We start from the raw sequence: 22,168 nt of genomic DNA, 5'->3' as shown, positions 1-22,168 counted from the left end.
ATGGACCCAACAAGCCTTGGCAACGGCAAGTCACTGGAATTCAGAGAAAGGACTGCGGTGCAGACCAGCAAGGTCTGAGAGACACACCCAGCAAGGTAAGTCAGGGCACATCTGGTGCAACCAAGAAAGCCCAATTAGAAAAGGAATTGCCTTCGTGGGGACCTGCTAGCCAACGGGCTAGTGATCATGAAGGAGCCTCAAGCGGTCGCACTTGAAGCTGGCCCATGGGTCACTCGTGGAGTGGAGGCCAACAATCTTCAGTGGAGGAGGTGCTCAAGGCTGGGGCTACTAGGAGCCCAAAGCACAACTTCAAGGAGGACCAGGAAGATAGTGTTGCTGCAAAAGTTCACAGTGTCCAGGGGTCACGGTTCCACATCACCCACGATAGCCACGGGCCTCAGCTTTGCTGTGGACTCAGGGTAGCCATGGAAAAGTCTGGAAATTCACCTCTGGTGATGCAAAGACTTCGGCGTCCGGTGGGAGCTTCAGCGATGCAGACCGATTAGTTGCTTCTTTGGTGCCTGCCAAGCAGGGGAGTCACTCCTTGAACCCAAGGGAGATTTCTTCAGTCTTCTAGTCAGGATAGAACGTCGAAGGTCCAAGATATATGTAGCAGAGCTTCATCCCGGGTAATATAAAGTCCTAGGGACTGGATTCCTATACTTAGAGTAAGTTTAGTAGATGGACTAACTCTAAGGCCCCACCTATGGGTGGGCTTGGAAAGAGGGGTGGTTACACCCATTTCCTTTGTCCAGTTTAACGCCAGAGCAGGGACAGGTAGCCCCTGCAACCGGTTTGAACTGGACTATGCACAGGGACACCAAAGGTGCCCCCTGTGCAGGACTTCAAAGCACCAGAGAGTGCTCCCGTCCAGCCCCAATACACATCTGCCTGTCTGGGGAGGTGGTGACACCTCTCCTCAACAGGAAACCTATTGTCGAGGCCTCCCCTGCCGGAGTTTCGGTCAGCAGCAGGAGGCCAGACCCGTGTCTGTGGCAGAGGCATCCATTTTGTGATGCCAGGGCTCAGGAAAGTCCGACCGGGTTTGAGCAGTGTGAGCATGTCTTTCCCTCTAGAAGGGTGGAATGCTACCCCCGCCGCCAGAACTGGTGAGGGTTAGTATTCCAAAGCGTTTGACACCAAACACGACATGTTTTGATGCAGCCATTCCAAAGTTAGCATTTACCGCGAGGTTTTAATGCACTTAAGGGTATATGGTATGGCTGTATCACAGAACAGCCATAAGGAAGTATTTCCGAAAGCTGCAGAGGGGCTCAGCTCATGCTTGGGCACCCTCCCACATAAAACCAAGCACTCTGCCTTCAGGATTGTCAAGGCCTGCCATAGGAGTGGCTTATAGGTTTATATGTGTCTGTATATATGTGTGGATATAGGTAGCCTATCCCACTGTAAGGGGTGCAAGCACACCCTTACCCAGGCTGCAGTAGCAGACCTGTGGTGCCATTTTGGAGTGCTTCCCAGGGGTGGCATAATATATACTGCAGCCCCTGGTAGGCCTCTAAGGCACCTATGCCCTAGGTACATAGTATACCATATACTAGGGGCTTAGAAGGCACTCCAGAATCCAATTAGATATGTACCTAATGTACATGCAAAACATTTTAGAGAGGAAGCAGCTAGGCTGTGGTCCTGATTAGCAGGGCCACAGCCAGACTAAGGTCGAAAAACAGTGAAACACCAGCAAAAAGTGGGGGTACCCATGTGAAGGAGATCCTACTCTCCTACACACTGATGGATGCAGGTAACTTTGTTTCATCTTGCAAAAGTAAAGGAAGTTTCCGACGGCTCACTGGGTTCAAGGACCGTCTCTTCTTAAGCTTGCATTGGTATAAGGTTTTAGAAGGTGCACATAAAAGCAGCTCACACACAGTGTTTCTGCCCAGTCTCAAACTGGGGACCTTTCACGTGTTAGGCAACCGTGATGACCACTACACTACAGAAACTAACTTGCTGTGTTTAACTGTTAGAGCAAGGTTCCTCTCAAGGATTTGCTCTACTTCTATTCTGCCGTATCAGCAGCCGCTCAGAAAGCAAGGAGCAAGTGTGAAAACTGCAGAGATATCAGCCAACATGCTTGCAATTAGACGTATTAAAAATTCACTTGTGCAGGCATCCACAGACAAATATCTGATGCCTAAATGCCAGCAAGTACAGCTTGGGAAAGCATCACCTGGGACACACACAGACTAAGCATGAAGGCAGTAAAAAGCATGGTGATCCATTTTACTTCTGAGGTAAAAAATATTTTGTGCAACAATGCGCCGAATGTAATGAAAAATAGTCAGGCATTGTGCATTTTGAATAGGATTTGTATGTTTACCTCTAAAAAAAAGGGCTTGTCCGGGATTTGAAACCCGGTCCTCTTGCACCCTACGCGAGAATCATACCCCTAGACCAACAAGCCAAGGCACGCAAGAGTCACCTCTCACACCGACTCCGGGGGTTATTGGCAGCGCGTTGGTGAATGCTTCACCCAAAGCAAGCAACTGCACATGCTGCTCTCTTCTGCAATATGGTTGCTGTCTTTTCAATGGCCGTCATCGAACAAGAAATGAAAATGCCTCTATCCTTCAGACATTTTGTTTGCTCTAGGTGTATGCTCTTGGTGAGGGCAAGATTTTTTGTTGTTGCTCATAGGCCCTGCTTTATTGGCAGAATGAATGTAGTAGACCCACGCTGCCATACAGAGGGTGAGCAACCGAATGTCGCAAGCTGTTGTGGTACTGTAAAATTTGGAACCACATTGGAGGCAGGCCCCTACCCTGCCGACTTTGGTATCAACAAACCGCAAATGACAAATGCGGTATGTACAAGTGTTTTCGTCATGTTTAACCAATGAATTCACCGTATATATATATATAATACTACATATTGAACCCTCGGGTTCCATATTAGAACAGTAGCCATTTTTGTGATTGCCCTCACATAGGCTGTGTGCTAAGGCCATGCCTAAGCCTAAAGGACATGTACACCTTCTGTGACTTCTCTGTGACCTGTGCAAACTGACTCCACTGCCCGAGGCCAGCCCTGTCCGGCCGGTTCCTTTCACTGTGGCCAACTGGGATAAGCATCAGGGCCCGAGGCATCATAAATTCCTTCTTCCCACACGAACCCTGACTAATCTCTTTCACATCTGACTCTGTTTCCTACTTTATGGCTTGTTTTACGAGCAGGAGGTGCCCGTTTTATTGGGGTCTGCTGATATCTGATGAGGGTTCTGAGCCTTGCTGGGTTAAATGATTGAGGGCTGAACGAACTGAAATGTGGGATTGTCATCATGACTCTGCCTTTTCTTTGAAGCCAAAATATGTGAATAACCACTTGTAAAACAGGGGCGGTGTTGCCCACAGCGGAATATTCTGTATAAAAGAGAAGACTGGTTTTTGTTCTGGAGACTGCCTCATTCAGTTGCTAAGGCTTCTGTGCGACGTAGTCTCACTCATGAAAGTTTAATAAAGATGTCTTTTTCATATTTCAGCTACTTTTGCCAAGTTCTTTGTTACATTACCATGAGAAGGAGAATTTCAAGTACCGCACTGTGGTCCAAGACAGGGATAACCCGAAGTCATAGGGTGCTACCCCTGGCACCGCTGGGGTCCTAAAATCCCCGGTACTTCAGTTGGCGCCCAAGTCGGGCATCAATACAAGTGACTATCTGGAGGAGCGATCTTGTCAGAGGACAGAAATCTACTGGGGAGAACAGGACAGGAATCCACTAAGCAGGTACTCTGAGTGGGGGCCCAAACTATATGAGTATTTTATGTTTGTCTCACCCCCTCTCTCTTACAGGTTTCTCTAAACAGGTGGCAGCTGGCTATAGGCCTACGCCCCCAGTGGTAAGATTGGTGCCCAATATTTAAGGTCCTGACGAATGCCACGTACCCAAGTGGACAATACAGGCAGAAACATGTTGACCCCCTATTAACAATCACTGATTCACAGCGGCGACGGGATGATAAGGTCCCCACTCACCGCACTTATATATTTTAAACCCACATAGTAACCCCATAGAATAAAAATTGTTCAGGTATACTATGATGGTTTTTAAATTCACTCACTCCTTTTTTTGTTTGGGCCCCCACTTAGTCTAGAAGTGCATCCCTGTCTTCAGGTGTATGCCCGCCCTCTATCAAACGCGGTTTTTAGAGGGCGAGGACTGGCAGATGATGAAGCATGACACCTTGTGGTGTCTGATGCCAGTCCGTCAATTTTTGTGATTTGCCCCCACTAAATTGGGCATCTCTTAAGACACAACTAGGGAAGGTACTTCTGTGGTTCATAGCTTTGGTTGGAGGCTGACCGTTCTCTAGTGCCCTAACGCCTCTAGTTCCCTCCCCGGGCCAGACCCTGGGTGTAACTGTGGTTCTTTAACAGTTAAGTAATGGAAATTTATTTTTGTGTATTTGGTCCTATCATGAATTGTTCTTGCTGGTCCTGTACGTTAGAAGAGAAACAGTAAAGTTATATTTGACAGCAGATTTCCATTGCCTGGTGATCCGCTGTCAAAAGGAGGGTAAAGATTTTAATCCTGACAAATTAAACAGGCCCGTATATTGGGTTTTAGGCTGCAGATTTACAGTGCATAAAGTACATGACATGGTGTTTGTGTGTCACCGCTTACTCACATATGCTATTGTTTTGTCTATGCTTTTTGTGCTTGATATACAGCAAGTATATCTGATGGCTTGACGTTTTGTGCGTTTTTATTATTTTTTTATTATTATGCATGTTTTTGTTCTCTTTGTTGCTGCTTTTGATGCTATTACAAGTTTACCTGTGTTGTGAGGGCATGGTCATGACGATGCCCATCGCTACGCAACAGTTGGTTGAACTTGTTCTGGTTACTAAATTCCACAGCTAATGATATTTCATGCTGTGAACATGAGAGACAACACTTCACCAGTGCATGTCTATTTGGCTATAATGGTAAGGAAAATAAAAAGAGATATACAGGATCAAAAGTGTGTCACCTGCAGTTAGTCACGTTACTGCCCCTTCCCTTAAAGGAACAGGCAGCCTTATATTTATGTATCCTTGATTTGACCTAAGGATGAAATTATAGATCTGTGACTCAAGGTGGCCTAATTTCTATATTACTTTAGTTTATGATGTTCTGTTTCCTAAGTAGCATTTGGCTCTTGTTCCTTAAAAGAAAAACCAGGTTTTCATTTTTTTCCTGAAGAAGGAACTGGAATATTACCTAGGAGTATCGTATATGGTGTTGTGGTAAATATTTCGTTACCGGTACTATTTTTTATGCGGTAAAGTCTATTAAGAATAACTCAGTAAATATAAGAGGCAGAATCCGTGGTATTAGAGGTTTTAAAAGGCTTTATTCCTATACAAAGGAATACAATTCGAATTGTAGGCATTCTATTCCATCACCACGAAAGTTCAGGAAGGAAGGGCAATACATTATTGACAAGTAATCATTTTTATAGAAAAGGCATTACAGTGAAACAGATGCAGTAGGCGTAACAACTGATAAGACATAATAAAATATGCATGCGTAACTAGAATAGGCGTAACTAGAAAACGTCATTATACATGATGTCACAAGTAGGTGGATCCATAAGAGAATCCTGCAATGTCAGCAGAAATATTTGGCAGAGATGCGCGCGCAGCCGCATGACGTGTGATTGACGTGCAACTAGAGGGTGAAGGGGACTTGACATTTAGCTCTATATGTGGAAACAGAAGTCTGGGGTTATGTCAACCTAATCCCAAATCATATCTAATATCCTATGTTTAAAGAACTGTGTTATCCAAAAAGAGAGGTCTCTTAGGATAGAATCTTATTCTATACTAACTGTTAGTGCGTGTACAAGCGTCTAAGTGTCTACACTAGATGCGAGGGGGTAGGAATATTCCATGGTAACGGGTCTATGAATTACTTGCATGAGGGCAGCGAGGCCTGGCCCTTTGCACGGTAGCTGGAGGAATGTTTACCTAAACTGCTAGACAGGAATGTATCGGATGAGGAGCGGAGGAGATAATCTTGAAGGTGAAATACAGTTTTTGGCAGGCGACGGGCTGGATCAGGCACCGTTAGCCGCGCAGGGAGTAGGACAAAGTTCATGGTCACAGATGCAGGCTCAGACTGGAGCTTTCAGAGGCAGAAGGCAGGAAAAGGCTTGATGACAGAATTCGGGCCTACTCGCCTGAATCTGTAAAATGTGGAACGTGAACCACATAAAGTCGGTGGCCTTTCATACTTAGGAAAGGAATATCTGACCCATTCATGGTGGATCTGAAAGAGGACATGTTGACGGTGGACGCACATATATTTGCGTCTTCAAAACTGGAGCAGGAGGGAACATACATGTACTTATAGCATGCACATGGAGTCGTTGGGGTCTATGATAGGGGACATAACTGATCACAAAATCCATATTTCCTCATTCCCTCCTTGTCCCCTACGGACCCTCAGGAGATATCGATCTTCATCAATCCATCGATCTGGTCATATAGCATCATTTGTTCTTCCTTCTTTTTCCGGAATCTTGAGCGAAAACTTGGATGTGGGATACACGAGGTGGCACACAGACCACAAATCGCTGGCCCACATTGTAGACATAAGCAGCAACTGAATAGTATGAGAAAGCCAATACCTAGGAAGGAGAGCATTCTCCATCCCCAGGCTGACAACACGCCCCAGAACCAACCGGACCAAGTCCAGGTGCCTGGACTCTGGTGTATCTGGCTTACAATCTTATGAAGGCGGGTTATGGCTTTATATACTGACGGCGAATTTTCTGGTATGAAAATTCAACAACTTGATCCGATGACCCTACAAGCTCCGCCCCTATCGGCCAGGATGACGTCAAGGACAAGACGATTTTGAAGCACAACAATCCGCATAGCAGACTGCTCTTCTGTTAAATTGCCTAAGGCGGAAATAGTTTCGTTCACTACTGCTTCAAGGGTTCTGGTTAATCTACGTATCAGCTTACTATTAGTGACTGTACCTTTATAGGGAAAGAAACCTTTATTGAAATCTGTGTATTTTTCCCATGCTGTTTCAGTGTAATCGACAATTGGGAGATCTCTCTGCTGTCTACTGTGTACTAAATGGGTATTTCTGTGATAATCAGGAGGGGCTAGGAAAACAGGTGGTAGAAGGAATGCTATGTAACAGGTACCATCCCAATCTAAAGGTAGACGTATATATGCGGTCTGGCCACATATAAAGTAGGAATGACGAGAAGCTCTAAATGTAGACTTGCCTTGATCACTGAATTTTATTACAGTGGTGCATTTACTATGGCCCATGTGTATGGAGCCATTCTTTCTTATACATAATTCCCCTTTTACTGGGAATACTGACATGGCGGGCAAGATTGGTGTAGCTTCAGATTCAACGTTCAGGATCATAAGGTTAAGTGTAAAATTACCTAATCCATATACTTCATTTTCTAGATCAGTTCCTGTTCTTTTGGGAAGTCCCTCCTTGTTAGGGTAGCAGACTTTAAGCAAAACTAAGTTCAGGTTTCCCCATACCCAGTTGTCTTGATAAACTGCGGAATTCGAATCTAGGGAATTAATCAAACTAAACCATGCTCCACAGGAGCCATTGTGTGTGAACGGATAGGGAAAGAGGGGCAAAACTCCCTTATAGTTCTGATAGGGAGGGAGTCGGCCACATATCCAACAATTTGTAGCATTGCTGGTTTGATGGGAATGATGTAGCATACTAATGAAAGTGTTATTGCGCAGCGCAAATCTATAAGACAATTCATGTGGAGGTAATTCAATAAAAGAATGTTCTGCAGTTATATTATAAGCACGCTTAGGAATAGGGTAATACATGTGTAATAGGATGCTGACAATGATGATCAGAAGACTTAGAAAAAACAAAATTAATAATGTTACTGTGCAGTGACTACGAAATGATTTACAATACGCATGCTTCTTGAGCAGCATCTGATGATTTCTTTCTCTATTCCGGTCTAGAGGATACATGTCAGAGACAAATTCAACCGATTCACCTTGGAGAGGACTTAAACAATCAAATTGTCTGACTTACTAGACCTCAATTTTAGTTTATAAAGTTCTGGTTTTGTTAATTCAGCCAAGGGAAGCTTTGAGTCTGTCTGTGAGGGAATACAGGGTTGAGCATCTACACTGGATGGTAGTCCATAAAATTTCTTGATATGACTCGAGTGCAACCACCCTTTCCTTCCCTCGATTTTCACAGCTGTCCTTGTGGTGAGTAGAACCAACTTCGGTGACCTCCACCTAGGATCCAGTTGGGTCTTCCGGTCAAAATTCCTGACCAGCACCAGGTCCCCAGGAACCACGTCATGGGGTTTCACCTCAGTATTGTCGGGAAAAGCTGCGGATACCTGTGAACGACAAGATTGTAGTGCAGACATCAAGGAAGCCAGGTAATCTGTCAGCATATTACAGTCAACATCAGTGATTTTACGAGGTATAGGCGTCCCCCACATATTTGGTGGTCTACCGAAGATCACCTCATACGGGGATAGCCCTGTTCGAGAATGTGCTACCATTCTCATGTAAAAGAGCGCAACTGGTAAGGCTACTATCCAATCGACTCCTTTTTCTCTACATATTTTGGACAATCTAATTTTCAGAGTTTGATTATGACGTTCCACGAGACCTGCCGCCTCGGGATGTCGGACACAGTGGAATTTCCATTGGTAGCCTAATAGAAGTGAAACGTGTTTCATTAGTTCGGATGAGAACGGCTGGCCGTTATCTGAGTAGACAACACGTGGTAAACCGTACCGTGGGAAGAATTCTCGAACTAACTGTTTGGCAGTAGTCGGGGCAGTGTAATCTGAAACCGGATATGCTTCTGTCCAACGGGAAAGAGCACAGACAACTACGAGAACATATTTGAATCCTCGACATCGTTCCATCTGGATATAATCCATCTGGAGGACTTCAAAAGCATGATCGGGAGTTTGGAATCCACCCTGCTCTACGGGGATGCTTTTACCTTGATTAAACTGACAACATATCATACAGGTACGAACTTTTTGTTTCGCTGCGGCTCGCAAGTGTTTGTTGAACCAAATGTGTTGAATGCTGTCTAGCATAGCTTTTTCTCCTAGGTGCGCTGGACTATGTATTGTGTTAATGATGACTTGGACCATTGAGTCGGGAAGAAACCATATAGATTTTTCCTTCGTCATCCATCCTTGATCTGTTTGGATCCCTCCTAATTCAGTCCATTTCTTTATTTCTTCTGGTGTAGCATGTGTCTGTATGTCAATTACATCAAGGGCGGGATCCTTAACTGTCATGCAATGTGTTGGTGTCAGGACTATTGTCTTTGTCATGTCAGTTGTGAGAGTCTGATTCTGAGCAGTCTGTTTAGCTGTTCTGTCAGCTAGGTCATTACCCTGAGAAATAATATCGGTAACCTTTGTGTGGGCTTTGCATTTCATAATCGATATTGCAGTAGGTAGATGAATCGCGTCTAATAGGGCTTGAATGAGGGGTCCGTGTTGGATGTGGGCACCGTGAGAAGTTAAATAACCTCTCTCTCGCCACAGTACGCCGAAGTCATGGACGACTCCGAATGCATAACGTGAATCTGTGTATATGTTGACTTTTTTATTTGTGGCTTGAATACAGGCTTGTGTCAGAGCGATGAGCTCTGCTGCTTGAGCTGACAAAGTGTTAATACAATTTGTTTCAATGACTTCAGTGTCTGTTGTGACTGCGTAAGCGGCCACTAACTCTCTTGTACTTGTTCTCATACATGACCCATCTACATATAATGTCAAGTCTGGATCTGACAAAGGGATGTCTGTCAAGTCTTGTCTGGGTTTCGTCGTGATAGTAATGACTTCGACACAATCATGTGCCAATGGATCTGTTCCGCCTACTGGTAACAGTGTGGCAGGATTTAACGTATTACAACGTCTGATTTCTATGTGTGGCTGAAACAATGTCAATTCGTAACCGGTGAGTCTTGCTATAGTCAAGTGTTGTGTTTGTGTGCGGTTCAAGAGAACCTCTACTGCGTGTGGTACTTGTACTGTCAATTGATGTCCTAACACTATGGCATCGCTTTGTCTGATTGCTAAAGCTGTTGCTGCCACTGATTTCAGGCACGCTGGAAGAGCCTGAGCTACTGGATCTAATGTACTAGAGAAATAAGCACATGGTTTGTGTGATCCTGCTTGTTCCTGAGTGAGTACTGACAAAGCAGTACCTTCGCGTTCTGTAACAAAGAGTGTAAACTGTTTACTGTAACATGGTGTTGCTAGGACAGGTGCTTGACATAAAGCTTTCTTTAAGCTTTCAAAGGCATGTGTATGTTCTGGAGTCCAAGGGAGGACAGTCGATGTGGCTGCCTCCTTTGTTGTCAACTGGATGAGTGGTTTTGCTAGAAATGCATATTGAGGGATCCACTGCCTACAGTATGAAGTGAGGCCTATAAAAGCCCGCACCTCCTTTTGTGTCTTGGGTGGTGGCATGTTAGCAATTAACTGTATGCGATCGGGTGTAAGCTGCCTTCCCTCCTTGGACAGCGAGTGCCCAAGATAAACAACTCGCTGGACACAGAATTGCAGCTTGGAAGGGGACACCTTGTGCCCCTTGTCAGCCAGAAATTTCAAAACCGTCAGTGACGCTGTTTCACATTCAGGTTCGCTTCGGGCGGTGATCAGCAGATCATTGACATATTGAAGCAAGGCAGTGTTAGCTGGCATGTGTATACTGTCAAGTTCTCGTTTCAGTGCTTGGCTATAGATGCTGGGGCTTTCTGTAAATCCTTGAGGTGCGCGTGTGAATTTAAAACTCCGTCCATTTAAACTAAAACCGAAAAGATATTGACTTTCCGGATCAATTGGGACACTAAAGAAAGCATTCTTGAGATCAATTACAGTGAAAAACGTTGCTTCTGAGTCAATAGCTGTGAGTAATGAGGAGATATCTGGGACCACAGGGTATTGTGGTACAATGCATTTATTTAATTCGCGCAGATCAATAACTAATCGATATACTGGTGGTGCTTTTGGATCCGTTCTTTTAAGGATCGGAATTATCGGGGAATTGCATACATTGGAGTCTGTTTCGACAACCACTCCTTGTGCAATGAGCTCGTCAATGATTTGCAGTAAAGCCACTACAGCATCTGGTGGTAACTTGTATTGTCGCATTCGTGGTAGTACTATTCCTGTTTTCAGTGTAACTCGATATGGTGTAATGTTCATGCAACCAACATCAGTAGGGCCTTGTGCCCATAAATGTGTAGGTAAATTCTGCAGTCGGTAATCTATGTCTCTGGATACGTAGTGACCTTTAAAGTCACGTAAAAATAGTCGTACTCCTTCCGGAGAGCAACATATTATGGCTCCTAGAGCTTTCAATGTTTTTATACCTAACAAGTTTTCTGGACATGATTTAGTAAGCAATAAATCTGTAGTACGTGTTAATGGACCGACTGTAAGTGGAAGAGGTTGTGTTACGTCATTTATTATCGGTTTTCCTGAGAATCCAAGGGAAATATTTTGTGAGCCTGAGAGGGGTGCCCCTGGAACTTCACTGCGTCTTATAGTTGTTCTGCTTGCCCCTGTATCAAGTAAAAACTTTCTGTCTTCCCCTAATAGTTCACTATGTACATAAGGTCCCTCTTGGTCTACAGGAACCTCTATAAGGGGTAAGCCAACTTCCCTCTCTAGGCTATCTCATGAGTATCGCTGATAATCGGGATAATCTGTTTGTGCATACTGATACATTTGTTGTGTTGTTGCTTGAGTTGCAGCAATAGGCTGCGCTTGTGGTGGTACTACGATCTGTTGTGGAGCTGCCTGTTGCGGAGCTAGTTGTTGCGGAACTAACCTAGGTTGTGCCTGCTGAGGCATTTGTTGTTGATTCTGATCCTGTCTGGGTGGACGTGGTCTCTCATGTGTTCTACCTGTGGCTATATTATGTTTCAGGACTGGACAATCGTGTATATAATGACCTGGTTGTTTACAATAGTTGCATGTCCCTTTCGCAGGACTTGCGGAATCACCCTTTTGATGACTATCGGCTGGAACTGACTGTGCAACAAGCATTTTCATTTTCGTATCTTTCATACGTCTTTGTTCGTGTTCTTGTTCTTCTCTAATTCTATTGTGGTGATATTGTAACATCTGTAGCATCTGTGATGGGGTATTACCTTGCCAGGTACTTTCGAATTTCAATACTCTATTCTTGACTTGTAGCAGAGAATTTTCAACTAATTTTGTCACAAACAGATGTGGATATGACTCACTACTGGCTTTTATGCCACTATTTATACTAAAACATTTTTCAAATCGGGAATAGAAATCACTAGTGTCTTCATCTGGTTTTTGTTTACAGGCTGAGATTGCACCCCAGTCTTCCTTTTTCGTAGTTAATAAACGTGGCAGTACCTGTATTAGTAATCCTGCTAGTGCTGTAGTCTTTTCCCCAAGCCCTGCTCCTGCAGCTCGGGCCTTTTCTTCGTTTTCTAATGCTGTCCAATCTATCTTTTGGTCTCCCACCTCCCATTCTTTTTCTTTGAGTTTCTCATAAACACCGGCGGGTAATAGGACTTTTAATATTTTCATAATATCGGGGTAGGTATACTCTCCCATGAGTAACATGTCTTTTATCTCACGGTGGAAACCTGCTGGGTCCTTGTCATGGCTGGGTACTACTTTCTTCATTTCTAATAATTCCAGTTTAGTTATAGGCGTGTACACAAACACGCGTGTAAAATTATCACCGGCACCTCTAATTGGGTGTACTTCGCGTAACGGGTTCTGTCTATCTATGTGATACATTTTTCTTCCCATGATGGGAACTGGAACGTGTTCTGGGCATACGAAATTTAAATATTGGTTTCGGGATTCTAGAATTTCCTTAATCAAATCAGTACCTGACCCTCTCCATATATTCGTGAGTAGTTCTGTCAATATGTCAGGTAAGGGTCCTGGATCGGAGTGTTGGCTTTTATATAATATAAGGAGGTGTTGAATCATGTATATACTAGCTAAACGCTGTTCATATGGGTCTAGATTCAGAAACGTGTGTGCAAGTACATCGTCATTGTATTCGCCGGGACTGTCAGCCCATTGTACTGCTGACCTGGCTAATTCTTGTTCGTCCATGGAATCGAGCACGTGGTACCCCCTTCGATCTCGGAGTAATTTATCAGCGGCTTGGAATAAGTGTTCGGGGGATTTTGTATTTAGCATAGGGTTTGGAAAATGTCTATTATATTCCGGACGTATTAGACGTATTGGGTCGTTAAAACCTCTGGTATTATTATGGGATCTTCCTTTACCTACATAAGCTATCGTGTCTAATTGCTCTGATTCTTGCTCCTCCTCCTCTCTGTTTAGGTCAGTGGCGTCTACCTCTAATCTTTCTTCGTGTATTCGTTCTACTTCTTTGCGGATCTTTCGGTACATAGCTACTATACATAACTGTTTATCATGTCTCCCTTCTGATATATTCTGGCCCCAAGTGACAAGTTTTTGCATTTCTTCCGGATTTACCCCAGGCCGGTCTTGATTTCTGATTACACAGTTTATGAGGAAACGTAACAGTTGTCCCTGTACCTCCGCTTTCTGGTACTCCATGGCTCTGCTAATACTTTCAGGACCTCGTCCTGACTGGACAAAGTGATATATATTTTCTAAATGTGTAGCCATTCCTGGTAGCTTCGTTAAATATATTGCAGCTCGTCGAATACGTAATGATGACAGCAGCATTTCGTCCCGTTTACCGGGCACAGGATCATATCTACAATCTACTAGAAGTTCCTTAAGCATGTCGGGAGTTGCTAGTTTGGGCGTACGTTGGTGTGCTAATTCTCTAAGGGAAAATTTATTTCCTCTGGGTGGCGTAGAAAAAATGTCTGTCGTACCTCCTGTAGCACCGTCCGGGGTGCTGGACGTGAAAGGATTTGTTGAAGGTGAGACAGCAACCGTCGTTGCGGGAAAAGTTGTAGAAACAGATGTGCTTGTCGGAATGTGTGTCGGAGCTTGTTGTTGCGGAGGTACAGACGAAGGGTCTTGGCGATGAGTACCATCGGTAAGCGGTCTATGTGGTGCGGTATTAGCATACTCGGGAGCTGCGTCATCTAAATAAGAGGAAAGGAAAACATCTTCTGCGGTTCTGGGATGCCCCTTGGGATGTGCTTTTATCGGAAACAATGGAGGTGGCAAGTCTTTTGGTATTTCCGGAGTAGCCTTAGGTAACCCTTCGGCCAGAAGTGGATACATACCATTCATAAGGGCGTTTCTTTGTCTGTCTACTTGTTCTGATTTTACTCGGGTACCTTCCTCAAGTAATAGATTTTCTCGGGTTTTATTGGAATTCTCTCTACCTTTCTCTTCCTGCCTGAGTGCTTTTTCCGTACGTCTATATGATTCTTTACGCCATAATTCAATGGCATCTTTCTGTGACTGTCTGGCTTTCTTTTTCCATCATTCTTCTTCTACTCGCATGATGCAATCTGCATCCCAGGTCCCCGCTGCGGGCCATCTCTGACTCTCTGGTAATTCTTTGGTGTAGTCCACCCATAAATCAAGAAATAATACGGCATCTAGGCCATGCTTATGATACATAAAGTACCCTGGAGTGTCCCTTGGTGGGATGGGAACAGCTTCTTCGAGTACACCTTTTCTAGTTTTGATCTGTCTTAGTTTCGAAAAGAGCGGCATTTTTAGACCTTATTACTAGAACACACTTTATAAAAACACAATAATGAACAGTCATTCACACCACAGTATATAGAACGTATTTCAAAACATTTAACACTTAACAGTTTTACGAACAATGATAACTAATAGAAAACTAGTTACTGACATAATACTGACACTAGATAATACTTATTTATATTTATTTATATGCAAAACATACTATATATACTGCTAAACAGTACAGATACACTGCTAAAACAGTGCAGACCGGATTTGTGTACCCAAACCCGTCTTGACCGGCACAGACTATGTGCACGTTAAATGCCTCCCCGGTAATGGTACTCACCGGGTAGCTCGGAACGGAAGGCCTCGGAACGGAACTGAAACTGGACCGGACTGGACTGGACTCGACTGGACTCGGAACTTCGGAACCTGGCGGGTCTCTGTATACCTCGGATCTTACTCTCTCAGCTAGGCTCTTGGTCGGGATACTTCGCACTTCTCACCGCCTCGTCTGGGTGTTGATCGCAGCCTCAGTCGTCCCCGCTTGGCCGGAGGGAGATACAGGAAATCCTGCAGGTACGCGTTTTTGTCCGTTCAGCTGTGGCAGGAGACCGGGCCTACAACGCACCGCCGGCGCGTGAGAAGAGAAAGTGTCCCTATTCGGGCGCCAATTTATGTGGTAAATATTTCGTTACCGGTACTATTTTTTATGCGGTAAAGTCTATTAAGAATAACTCAGTAAATATAAGAGGCAGAATCCGTGGTATTAGAGGTTTTAAAAGGCTTTATTCCTATACAAAGGAATACAATTCGAATTGTAGGCATTCTATTCCATCACCACGAAAGTTCAGGAAGGAAGGGCAATACATTATTGACAAGTAATCATTTTTATAGAAAAGGCATTACAGTGAAACAGATGCAGTAGGCGTAACAACTGATAAGACAAAATAAAATATGCATGCGTAACTAGAATAGGCGTAACTAGAAAACGTCATTATACATGATGTCACAAGTAGGTGGATCCATAAGAGAATCCTGCAATGTCAGCAGAAATATTTGGCAGAGATGAGCGCGCAGCCGCATGACGTGTGATTGACGTGCAACTAGAGGGTGAAGGGGACTTGACATTTAGCTCTATATGTGGAGACAGAAGTCTGGGGTTATGTCAACCTAATCCCAAATCATATCTAATATCCTATGTTTAAAGAACTGTGTTATCCAAAAAGAGAGGTCTCTTAGGATAGAATCTTATTCTATACTAACTGTTAGTGCGTGTACAAGCGTCTAAGTGTCTACACTAGATGCGAGGGGGTAGGAATATTCCATGGTAACGGGTCTATGAATTACTTGCATGAGGGCAGCGAGGCCTGGCCCTTTGCACGGTAGCTGGAGGAATGTTTACCTAAACTGCTAGACAGGAATGTATCGGATGAGGAGCGGAGGAGATAATCTTGAAGGTGAAATACAGTTTTTGGCAGGCGACGTGCTGGTTCAGGCACCGTTAGCCGCGCAGGGAGTAGGACAAAGTTCATGGTCACAGATGCAGGCTCAGACTGGAGCTTTCAGAGGCAGAAGGCAGGAAAAGGCTTGATGACAGAATTCGGGCCTACTCGCCTGAATCTGTAAAATGTGGAACGTGAACCACATAAAGTCGGTGGCCTTTCATACTTAGGAAAGGAATATCTGACCCATTCATGGTGGATCTGAAAGAGGACATGTTGACGGTGGACGCACATATATTTGCGTCTTCAAAACTGGAGCAGGAGGGAACATACATGTACTTATAGCATGCACATGGAGTCGTTGGGGTCTATGATAGGGGACATAACTGATCACAAAATCCATATTTCCTCAGTGTAGTCACCAGCGGTAGAGTTAAAATTTGTGTAACTTTGGCCTTTTGTGTATCACCCGTACTCTTGGTGTTGTGTCACATGCCTGACTATCACCCAAGTAACTTCTTGTTCTTCCTATAGATTTTTTCCCTTTTGTTGCTTCTCCCCTGACTGATGTCGCATCATGCTTAGTTATTGGGGATTTTAGTTGTGTCCTAGTTCCAATTCCCTTTTCCGTATTCCTTTCACCGGTCAGCCCATTTATTATTGTAGGTGTATTGTTCAGGTACACACTTCCAGACTGCATGTTTATGTATAATTCCCTTTTGTATGGCCAGACTGGTTTCCAAGAATTTTCCTTAGGCCTGCTTCAATGTTTTCCAGCCTGACTGTCAGGGTAGCGATAGACTGGGTAACTGACTCAATATTATAGTAAGACAAGTTTTCCATAACAATACGAGATATCTTACGTTTACCCTTTTGAACATGACGAATTTTCAATGTCTATTTTTTAATGTGGTTTTTACCCTTTTGTTCCTACTGCTTTAATTTTTGGTGGGATCAGATGTGTTCTAATCATGCAAATATCAGGACCCTCTAGTTCTTATCTTTTGTTTGCATATTTGACTATTAGCCTGTGTATTGCATATTGCGCCTGATGTGAAAGTTTTCTACATGCCTATGATAATTTGTACCATGTGATTTCTCTATTGAGATGTTCTAGATAAGGAATTTAGGAACACCTAGATGAAATCATTGAGAAAAAAAATGTGTTTGCCCCATTAGACAATGCCACCATATGTGAAGACATCCATTTAGATAGAATTCTCGTGTAGTTATCTGCCCTTAGATGATGGAGGCTCTCACACGGAAACCCAATTGAAAAGCTTAGAGGCACTGTTTTGCCTACTGCCTTTAGATTTGTATTGCTTTTTGAGAATGACAGTGTATTCTAGACCAAAATTGTCCCATGGCGTGTGGCCACTCCTTTGAAGATCACAGGCCGCCTGTTTACAGTCCCCTTGTTATACAACGAACTGTTTAAAGCATCGCACTTGCTTCATCAGAAGGCGTTCAACATCAGAAAAGAAGGAGGAGCTGGTTTTGCCACAGAACCAGAATTTCAGTGCAAAAGAGCGCCTGTCATGTGCTAGTAACCTCTGACAGTGTGCAGTCCCTTGAGCCCCTTGGCCTGAGTTTTTGGCCACACACCCCCCTCTTTTCCTTTGCTCCAATGGAAGTGCAGTGCACCGGCGGATCCAAGATTGACAAAAGGCACTAATTCTGGTGCCCATGAAAGGGCAGCCTGAGCGTCCTCTGACACCGAATGATGAGTGTTGGATCCTGAGAATGGTCCCGGGTCTGCACAAGATGATCTGTGCCCATGACCAATGAAGAGCATATTATTTGTACTGTCTGCCGCAGAGGAAAGACACAGGTGCACTGCCTTGAGACATTGAGACTTTCGAGTGAGCTGTGGGTGTTTGCCAGGAGGGCACTCCCACTAAGCAGTACTTTTCTCATGAAAGGCTTGAATAGAGAGGCCCATGCGAAAGAAAACAACAGAAGAAGATTTGATGGACAATAGAAGCCTGCCAGAGAGGCTTTTTGAACGGACTCTGGGCATAGTTGGTTTCACAAGAGGTTTCCGTGTGATTGTATAGACTAGGTGTTAGGAGACTGATTGTTTTGCTGGCATTGTTTTAAAGTACTATTCTGTTTAGTAAAAGCAGAATAAAGTCAATTTTCTGTGGAAAGAGTATTTTCACCCCAGAGCATTGATGAGGGTCACCACTGTTTCACCTGAACATATAAAATGCATAGGAGCCCTAAAGATGTTACTAGATAATTTTAGGATTTGCTTTTTGCTTAGGGTTGTAAAAAATTATTATTTCATTTGTAATAGTGGTCACTACTTTCTCCCGTTGCCTATATGTTCTTAATAACGTGTTTTCTAGTGTTTTTTTAAACATGATGTTGTCATTTATGGGTGGGATTGTTTTTCTCTACTCAATTGACTTCTGCACCCGCTTACATATGTCTTTTCCTACTACTGTTTCTTTGCACTCTTTTCACCTTTTAGCTGAACATGAGCAGGTTAAAAGATCAGAATTCGTAAGAAATTCTTTTGTACAGCTTCTGCATCAACACTGGTTAGTAGTGAACATCACTAATTGTTGGGTGTGTGATCTTATGCCACCCACTACAGATAGAGGTATTCCTTATTTTGTCCTGCAATATGAGGCCTATGTGCTACTACATGTGTAAGGAGACGTGTCCCGAGAGAGAGTTGCTAAGTAATAGGATGATGCTACAGCAACATCTTCATGACTTTATGAATATAGACCTGGACTGAGATTAGTATGTGTATAGTTATTGCCTATGTAAGGGCAAAAGGAGGGTCTGTGGTACTGTAAAATTTGGAACCACATTGGAGGCAGGCCCCTACCCTGCCGACTTTGGTATCAACAAACCGCAAATGACAAATGCGGTATGTACAAGTGTTTTCGTCATGTTTAACCAATGAATTCACCGTATATATATATATATATATATATATATAATACTACATATTGAACCCTCGGTTTCCATATTAGAACAGTAGCCATTTTTGTGATTGCCCTCACATAGGCTGTGTGCTAAGGCCATGCCTAGGCCTAAAGGACACGTACACCTTCTGTGACTTCTCTGTGACCTGTGCAAACTGACTCCACTGCCCGAGGTCAGCCCTGTCCGGCCGGTTCCTTTTACTGCGGCCAACTGGGATAAGCATCAGGGCCCGAGGCATCATAAATTCCTTCTTCCCACACGAACCCTGACTAATCTCTTTCACATCTGACTCTGTTTCCTACTTTATGGCTTGTTTTACGAGCAGGAGGTGCCCGTTTTATTGGGGTCTGCTGATATCTGATGAGGGTTCTGAGCCTTGCTGGGTTAAATGATTGAGGGCTGAACGAACTGAAATGTGGGATTGTCATCATGACTCTGCCTTTTCTTTGAAGCCAAAATATGTGAATAAACACTTGTAAAACAGGGGCGGTGTTGCCCAAAGCGGAATATTCTGTATAAAAGAGAAGACTGTTTTTTGTTCTGGAGACTGCCTCATTCAGTTGCTAAGGCTTCTGTGCGACGTAGTCTCACTCATGAAAGTTTAATAAAGATGTCTTTTTCATATTTCAGCTTCTTTTGCTAAGTTCTTTGTTACATTACCATGAGAAGGAGAATTTCAAGTTCCGCACTGTGGTCCAAGACAGGGATAACCCGAAGTCATAGGGTGCTACCCCTGGCACCCTAAAATCCCCGGTACTTCACTGTCGTCACTTCTCTTTTTGAGCCGTCACTGATGCCTTTGGAGCATAATACTTCAGAATGGTGAGGAATAAACAGCCTCTATTACCTCAGCTTACCTGTATTGTATAAAGATAAATGCATACAATGTCAAAATCAGCAAGCAGCATTTTTTGCCCAGTCTAGAACCAGGGTCCTTTCACAAATAAGGCAAACGTGATAACCACTACACTACAGAATCAAATACGCTTGCTAGCATTTTGTTGCCATGTATTGGACTAGGATGCACAGACTAAGAGCCAATGTCCATGGAGCTCAAAGTTCGGCCCCCCTTACCTGATCTCTTTCTTTGGAAGAAAGGAATGAGGACTACTTTCATTCCAAGAGGCGATTTGAAAACCGTACCTGAAATTACACTATAAAACATTTATTCTTCTTAGACTTGTGGTCAAGCCCAGAAAAGCATTTGCAAATAAATCCTGCACTGCTTCATCACGCCAAAATTGGGAAAGAGTGTGCCCACACATGGCTTCTTTTAGATTTGAAAAGAATAAATGCTTCAATTTAATAAGCAGCTTGAAAACATCCAGAACGTGGGCTTGCCCAGGATTTGAAACCAGGAACTTTCACAACCTAAGCAAGAATCATACCCCTAGACCAACAAACCAAGGTACTCAAGCATCGCCTCTCACACGGCTCCAAGGGTTATTGGCAGCGAGTTGGTGAATGCTTCACCCAAAGCAAGCAACTGCACATGCTGCTCTCTTCTGCAATATGGTTGCTGTCTTTTCCATGGCCATCATCGAACATGAAATTGAACATGTTTGCTCTAGGTGTATGCTCTTGGTCAAGGCAAGAAAACCATGTTTATGCTTATACTTTGCTTTCTTGCCAAACTCTAAATCAGGTCCATAGTTTCACATTATACCCTGGTCTCCTCCACATAAATTTTTCAACAAATACCTTCACTTCGCAGTGATAGAGATTGGGCTAGGTAGAGGGCTAGCTATGGAATGGTTGGGTGTTATTGATCATGACCTCTGCTTTTGCTTAGTCACATTGATTGATAGAAGGGAAAAATTGGAACAGTAAATCAATAATGGAAGCCATCAAATGTAAGTCAATTGGGAAGAAATATGTGGCACATGCTGAGATGGAATTTTCATTTTTTTGGCAGGCTGGGTTGATAGAATGGTGACTTGAATTACTAGTAGGTGACTGAGCAGACACTGACGAAAATTCACGTTACCTTCGGTTTATATGCATAGCATATTTGTGCCACCCTTTGAACTGAAGCTGACACACATTTCACTGCCTACACTACAGTGCAGAATTAAACTGTGCTTCAGTTTTAGGTGGCAAAAGGCTTTAGGCATGGAGGTAATGAGCGGGATAGCTGCCCTGCCTAACAATTACAGTATTGTCAATAAGAAATCAAGGTGGCTTACATCTTGTCCCTGACACCTTTGGGACTGCTCCCCGTCTCTTGATCTGCTAGGCCTCCTCTGCCATGCCTGGCTGGTTGGAGCTGTCACTGGTGGACTGCGCACGTACGTAGACAAAAACTTAATGCACCAATTTTAGATACCAAATTAGCCACCATAGTATTTATTTTGAACAAAGTACAACAGCAGTACCTCACTAAAGACAGGCCAGCTATCAGCGTCTTCTATCATGTGTATCACTTTGGGTGGGGTTGGTTGACAACATTTTAAAAAACAGGTAGTCAATGAAAAACTTTTTTAGGTGTCCTAATCAAACATTGGCAATGAACAAAGAATGAAATGCATGGAAGGGGTGGAAGGGGATGCAAAGGACTTTTGTTATTGGTTAGTAATAGTATGTCATCCTACTATGCTGCACAGTCATGGAAACTGCTAGTATATGACAACTTTGGATGTCCAGAATGACCACTCCATTCTGTTCCTGTGCTTTTCAACTATATGATCAGAAAGTCTTCTCAACCAACATGTTTGGGGAATACTTGGGCCTGCAATCCTTTTTATGTTACCAGAAATCTGTTCTCTTAACATTTCTAGACAAGACAGGAAATTGAGGGGCGAGGGAAAGCTTACTAAAAAGGGGAGAAGAAAGCTAAGGACATGAGAAAGAAAGCTGTAGAAACAGGAAATACGGAAAGCACTGGGAAATGCAGGTATAACAAACCTTAGACAGGGGAGTTGAGAAAAAGTAAATATAGAAGCCCATATTACCTTTGGGAATAGTTAACAGCAAGAAATATTAATAAACATGACTTTTGTTGGCCAAATGATCCATCTACCACAGCTCCAGCACTGATGGTGGCGGTCCCACTCGCCGAGGCACTGATGGTGGTGTGCCTACGCTTCGCCCTCGGATGCCCTCTTTCCCTTACATCCTTAG

Source organism: Triturus cristatus, chromosome 10, assembly GCF_964204655.1.
Source record: "Triturus cristatus chromosome 10, aTriCri1.1, whole genome shotgun sequence".
Taxonomy (NCBI): Eukaryota; Metazoa; Chordata; class Amphibia; order Caudata; family Salamandridae; genus Triturus; species Triturus cristatus.
Note: the sequence above shows the minus strand (reverse complement) of the source record.